Raw genomic sequence first — 7,910 nt, forward strand, 5'->3', positions numbered from 1 at the left:
GTTTTTGGTTACATACAACAAAAATTTTGAGGTTATGATGATTTTTGACACTTTTTTTTTCGTATTTTTTTAAATTTTTTAGTGACGCCGCGATATGCGGAACTAGTTTGCGGCGAATGAATACACTAGCTTGGGATGCGCAGTTTAAAACAGTCCAAAACGCGCAAATATAATGAAAAATCATTGCTTGTTTCCAGTACATAATTAAAAAAACTAAGTTTCTGGTTAGATTACAACACAAATTCCAAGGTTACGACGTTTTGTTTATGCTTTTTAACGATACTCATATGCAGAACTAGTTTTGAGCGGAGGTGCATAAATTAATTAACGCTATTAAACTGTATGGTAAATTGACCGAAACAACGACCTCGGACGGTCGAGGACGCCAAGCGTAACAATACGAAAGGACGCCACTTCAATCGCGTGCCTGCCTGCATTCACTAGGTTGTGTGCTGAGACGTTGCTGAAATTCCTTGCCATTTTCGAAAACAAATTTACAAGGTGGCTCCTAAACGCCAAAGTACTTCCTCGATGATAGTTCATCCAAGAAGAGGAAGGTCATCACGATGGAGGTCAAATATGACGTGATAAAGACGTTGGAGGAGAAGGGAGAAAACTAACACCGAAATAGGCCGTTCTTTAGGCTTGAGCAGGACCACGGTGGTAACCATTGTGAAGGACAAGGAACGTATTCTGAAGCATGTTAAGGATGCTGCACCGATGAAGTCAAACGGTGATAAACGAGAAGCAACGTAGCCAGAGCATTGTTGAAATGGAGAAATTGCTCATGATCTGGCTGGAGGACAGAACCAGCGACGTGTTCCGGTGAGCTTAAGTGTGATCCAGGAGAAGGCTAGAGCGCTGCATGAGGCAGTAGTGAAAAGTTTGGCGAAGGTGGCAGTGCTGTGGGGTGAATTTCCGCGAGTAGAGGTTGGTTTTAACCGTTTTAAGGCTCGTGCAAATTTGCATAATGTGAAGCTGCAAGGTGAAGCTGCTAGTGCTGATAGCCAAGCAGCAGAAAGTTTTCCAGGTGGTTTGGCTGAGATAATTAAGGATGGTGGTTACACGGCTGACCAAGTCTTTAATGTGGATGAGACTGGGATTATTTTGGAAAAGAATGCCAATCGAAGTACCTTTCCAAGGAGGAGAAGTCAGCACCTGGCATAAAGCTGGAAAGGAGCGACTGACTTTGCTGTTTGGGGAGCCAATGCAAGTGGTGATTTGAAACTGAAGCCCTTGCTGGTGTATTGGCCGAGAATCCCAGGGCTTTAAGGGCATTTCAAGAGTCAACTCCTGTGATTTGGGAAATCAAACAAGAAGGCGTGGGTTACCTTTAATGGGTCTTCGAAGATTGGTTTCAATGGGACCATTCGTGCCAGCAGTGGAGCGGTATTTGACTTCGAAGGGTCTGCCTTTTAAGGCCCTCTTAGTCCTGGACAATGCCCCTGGTCACCCTTCAAATTTGAGCGACATTGCATCCTAATGTGAAGGTGGTTGTACCTCCCACCCAATACCACATCGCTGATACAGCCAATGGACCAGGGAGTAATAGCTAATTTCAAGGCTTACTACCTTAGAAGGCCATGGACCGTTCTGCTTTGAGGGCCATAGAAGCTAACAAGGAGTTGACACTGAAGCAATTCTGGAAGGGCTACAACATTGCAGATGCAGTGAAGAACATTGCAAGTGCTTGGGACGAGGTGAAGACGACCACTTTAAATGGGGCCTGGAGGAAACTGTGTCCCACAGTTTGTGCACAGTTTTTGAAGGCTTTGACCAGGCAGAAGACGTCGAGACTGTGACGAGGAAGATCGTAGGGCTAAGCAAGAGGCTGAAACTGATCTTGAACCTGATGATGTAACAGAGCTGCTGGCTTCCCATGGAGAGGAATTGTCTGCAGAGGACTTACTAGAACTTGAACAACAAATGATTGAGGAAGAGGAGGCGGCACCAGAGCCAAAACCCAGGTCATTAACTGTGAAAGGCTTGTCAGAGGGTTTTACTCATCTGGAGAGAGCCTTGGCTTCTTTTGAGGCAGAAGACCCTAACGTTTCTAGGTTTGACAAAATCAAGAGAGGAATCATGGATTTGGTGACTTTCTACAAGGAGACCCTGAAGGAGAAGCAGACGAAGAGAAGTGTGCAGTCCAGGCTTGACACTTTCTTTCACAAGTCTCCAGTACCACCACCTCCCACTCCTAGTCCTGGTAAGGAATTCTGAACTGTTTTACTAATTTATGTGTTTACATAGTGTACATATTAAAATGTGTTTAATTTTTTAATGTCTAACTAAATGTAAGAGTAAATTGTAACTTCATTAATTTTCATCATTTATTTGTAATTTTATTGCGAGAAGTTGGTTGGAAACAGTTCCAGATCCCCCTGTACTACCTGTGGAACAGTTCCCAGGATCTCCCTGTACTACCTGTGACAGTTCCCAGATCTCCCTTTGTACTACCTGTGACAGTCCAGAGTCCCCCTCCCTGTACCTGAACCCTCTGTATCAGCCCGCCCACCTGTATGTGTACAATCAGGTAAGCAATTTCATTTTTTCTCATTTTCATGTTGGAAATTGTTTACACCCTACATACATACGTACACTAACTTACATAGTGGTACAATGTGTTTGATGTTGCATAACCTTATTATTTTTTTTTTTTTTTCATTTCAGACCCCTTTGATAGTGACAGTGACCCAGATGACCCTGAGCTTCCATGGTTTTGATGCCTCGCCCTATACATCAGGTAAGGAATCCTTAACAAATTTGTAATCAAAATGTTTTATAAATTTGCTAATAGAAATTTTATTTTATTAAAAGTGTACATATGCTACAATTACATCCACCTTATAATAATATTTATAGTACCCTATCATTCTTTCCAGATCTAGATGTTCCTCATCAGTTGAATGACGGGTATCACCTCTCCAGAGCCCAAATCATTTGATACGAGTAGTATAACCCTCTCCCATTCCTTCAGTAAAAGAATTCTTCATTTTTTTATATTGAAACATACGTATTACACACTACATATGTCAAACAGTAATAACATGTGCAGTAGTTACAGTAGTAGTAACTATCATTTTATATATTTTTTATCATTCCAGACTCCCAAGCACCTGCCCATCCACTCCATAGCCAGCCACCCACTCTCATGTACCATATGGGCCATCCCAGTAAGCAAGCCAACCACTAGAATTGTGGTAAGGACATTTTTTTTATTAATGTTTTATTATTACATATGTAATAACCATGGTTTTATTTGTATGGTAATCATACATACTATATAATCATATGTACTATTACATTATCATTCCAGACTGGCATGCACCTGTGACTTACATAAACCAGACCTCTACATAGCCTACAGTCTTCATTTTGCTGAAGGTAAGGAATTCTCAGTTGTGTTTAATGTTTGCATACGTACAATAAATTTTGTACACCTAAGTGGTTACATACTGTCCTTTAATATTAATTCTTCATTCCAGACTGCCCATCATCCTAGCCTGTTATCTGTGATAAAGCACACTGAAGTTAGGTTTGGAATGCATCCTTATCATGAATGCTCTACACCTCCACCTCCATCTCCCACAACCTAGGTAACAGCTTTGAGACTCACTAAAAGTGGTAAGTTATGTAAGGAATTTCTAAATTAATTTTTAGTTTTATAATACATGTTATATGTGATATTAAACCACTGTATGGTGCATATTACTGTATGTAACTTACTATGCTAGAGTAGTACTGACAAAATTATTTTTTGTACATTCCAGAAACCCCCTGAATGATGTAGGCTATGGGGCCACATAAGACTTTGTCCATCCAGGGTTACATTGAACGACAACTTTAAAACTAAAAGTAAGGAATTAATTAACATACATTAACTCTTTTAGTACTCTTGATATATCTACAGTAATTAACATATTGCATTCACAACTTTCTGTAGTGTATATTTTGTACACTAATTTTGTTACTTTTTCCTTCCAGAACCAACATTTTTCACACAACTCCAGGTTGTTACTTACAAATTACTACTACAAGTGTCATCAAGGGATACTACAAGTAGAAGCACCATTTTTTGGATGGAAAAAACCCTTCAGGAAAGTATACGTATCACATGTAACATGTAGTGTAACAAAGTATGAACAGTAAGGTTTTTACATACAGTAGTATTACATACGTACATAACTTTTTTTTTACAGGAATTTCCAACCAAGTTTGATTATGTACATTACCTGTTATAAACCACTGTAAAATCCGTATTGGGTTACCCCCTGTATGTCCACTTACTAAACATACATAACATAACATTACTTAACTTTATACTTTTTTTGAGTACATTCCAGAAAACCAGGACCCCCTCCATATGGGGCCGGCTATGGGGCCACATAAAACTTTGTCCAGGGTTACTACATGAAACACATAAAGGTAATAGGAATTAATCAATAGTAGTTAGTAAACATACATTAAAAGTAAGTTTTATAATAGATACATACTAAAAAAAAGTGACCAAGTATCTCTCACATGGGATAAGTGATCAAGGTCCCTCATGGAATTACGTACATACTGTACACTCCCTGCTGAACAGGGGGTGTAGACCAATCATTTACAATATGAACCACATACCAGTTGATATTAAACCACTGTATGGTGCATATTACTGTATGTAAACTTACTATGCATAGAGTAACTTACTGACAAAATTATTTTTTGTACATTCCAGAACCCCCTGAATGATGTAGGCTATGGGGCCACATAAGACTTTGTGCATCCAGGGTTACATAGCATGACAACTTTAAACTAAAGTAAGGAATTAATTCACATACATTAACTTTTTTACTCTTGATATAACTCAAAGTAAGGAATTATAAACTAAAAGTAAGGAATTAATTAACATACATTAACTTTTACTCTTGATATCTATAATTTACATATGCATTCAGGACTTTGTGTAGTATTTTGTACTAATGTGTTATACTTTTACCTTCCAGAGCTACCAGACTGGGATTTAGTGTACTCCAGGATCTACCAAATACTACTACGAAGTGTACAGTGCATAATATAGTGTTTAGTGTATAATCTAACCTAAGGATTAAGTGTAGTACATTGTGCTTTTATAGTGTCACAAGAGTTTAATAAAGAATTATACCTTCAAGAACCATCCTTTGCCATTGAAATAACCACACTACACATCATGCAATATACTTGCATGTCACACAGGTAAGGTCTCTAACTTTTCTTAGTTTAAGGCATATTTCCAAGTGTCGTTCCGGCTTACGACGATTTTCGGCTTACGACGCGCCTCAAGAACGGAACCCCCGTCGTAACCGGGGACTGCCTGTACTTACCTGAACACCTGAATTAGCCCTGGTCACTGACCAGCCTGAATTATATCCCCACATACTTACCCATCATTTGGGTAATTTTAAACTGCCAGCGTTACTAACGCTGCAGGTAAACACAGTCCACTGAGTTACCTACACTACCGTTGGCAACACTGCTGCCAGGACCGCTGGAGGAGCTATCCCCCACTCATTTGCCACATTTATCATTCACTACGGAGGGGAGGAGAGTGGGAGTCATTCAGCTGGTCTCAAGGTAAGTATTACAATATTAGTTTTACTATGAAAACTTCATTTGCAATAAAACCCTCCCTGCAACACCTGAATTAGCGTAATTAACCCTCTTACGCCGCGAAGCGGTAAAAAAAAAATTGTCTCCCGTGTGCCGGAGGTGTTTCAGAGTGAGAGCGGTAGCGGGAAAAAAATATTTTTTCAAAAAAATCACAGCGCGCTTAGTTTTGAAGATTAAGAGTTCATTTTTGGCTCCTTTTTTTGTCATTGACTGAAGTTTAGTATGCAACCATCAGAAATGAAAAAATTATCATTATCATATATAAATAATGCGATATATGATAGCGCAAAAACGAAATTTCATATATAATTGTATTCAAATCGCGCTGTGCGCAAAACGGTTAAAGGTAACAAGTTATTTTTTTTTTCGTTGTAATGTAAACTAAATTTGTGATCATTTTGGTATATAACACATTGTAAAATGATAAAAGCAACAGAGAAAATATTATCACAAAATAATGCATGAATTCGTAACGAGTCGGACGTAAACAAATATTTTTTTCAAAAAATTCACCATAAATCTAAATATTATTGTCCTAGAGACTTCCAATTTCTTTCAAAATGAAGACAAATGATTGAATATTACTATACTGTAAGAGTATTAGCTTACAATTGCAGTTTTCGACCATATCTGATGAGTTAAAGTAGACCGAATGTCGAATTTTTTTATATATATATTTTTTTATATGCAATTATTTCGGAAATAAGAAAAGCTACAACCTTCAAATATTTTTCGTTTTATTTTACATAAAATTGCGCACATTTTCATATATAAAACTCTATGAAATGCCTAATATGAAATGGAGCAAATATTCCGAGAATGGTACGTACGCATTTCGGAGATTTGTGGAGGAGAATCCGCGCGCGGAGGGAAGGAAAGATTTTTTTTTAAATTCACCATAAATCTAAATATTTTGCTAGACTTCTAATTTTTGTTTCAAGATGAAGATAAATGACTGAATATTACTAGACTGTAAGAGTTTTAGCTTACAATTGCGTTTTTCGACCATTTCGGTAGAGTCAAAGTTGATCGCGAACGTGGTTTTTTTTTTCTATTTATATCGTGATTTATATGCAAATATTTCAAAAATGAAAAAAGCTACAACCTTCAATTATTTTTTGTTGTATTCTACATAAAACTTACGCACATTTTCATATATAAAACTTTATGTACGGCTAATTTAAAATGGTGCAAACATTACCACAATCGCACCTATGATTTTTTCGGAAGAGTTACCGCAAAGACGTAAAGAAAATGTTATTTTTTTCATAAATTCACCATAAATCGAAATATTGTGCTAGAGACTTCCAATTTGTTGCAAAATGAAGGTAAATCCTTGAATATTACTAGAGTATAAGCGTTTTAGCTTACAATTGCGTGTTTCGACCATTTCGGTAAGAGTCAAAGTTGACCGAAGGTTGAAATTTTGGCAATTATCGTTATTTATATGAAAATATCTCAAAACTGATAAAAGCTACAACCATGGGTTGTTTTAGTTGTATTGTGTATGAAATTGCGCACATTTCCATATATAAAACTTTATATAGGAATGGCTAATTTTAAAATGGTGCAAACATTACCACAATCGCATGTATGATTTATTTCGGAAGAGTTACTGCGCGGACGTAAGGAAAATGTTATTTTTTTCATAAATTCACCATAAATCGAAATATTGTGCTAGAGACTTCCAATTAGTTGCAAAATTAAGGTAAATGATTGAATATTACTAAAATATAAGAGTTTAGCTTACAATTGCATTTTTCGACCATTTCGGTAGAGTCAAAGTTGACCGAAGGTTGAAACTTTGGCAATTATCGTTATTTATATGAAAATATCTCAAAACTGATAAAAGCTACAATCATGAAATGCGCACATTTCATATATAATACTTCATGTAACGGCTAATTTACAATGGTACAAAAATTATGTCAAAGTGACGAAATAATTTCCGAGATGTGTCACAGATACTTTTTAGTGCGGCAAGAAAGAAATTCGCGCTTGCGCACCTGCGTAACGATTGTAAACAAAACAACACCTTGATCCGTGTAACTCCCAGCATCCCGCAAGGCACGTGATTCAAAAGTTTTAGGATGTAGGCCAAATACTAGTATTTTCCCGCGAATTAAAAAAAAACTTTTGTAAGTCGACGTAAAATACGTCCAGTCGGCACACGGGAGACAAAAAATGTCGACGTAAATTACATCCAGTCGGCGTAAGAGGGTTAACAACACTTAATTGGAGGTGGAATCAATATAATTCAGCCCAACCCCTCCACTGAA

Source organism: Macrobrachium nipponense, chromosome 7 (genome assembly GCF_015104395.2).
Source record: "Macrobrachium nipponense isolate FS-2020 chromosome 7, ASM1510439v2, whole genome shotgun sequence".
In the NCBI taxonomy this organism is placed as follows: domain Eukaryota; kingdom Metazoa; phylum Arthropoda; class Malacostraca; order Decapoda; family Palaemonidae; genus Macrobrachium; species Macrobrachium nipponense.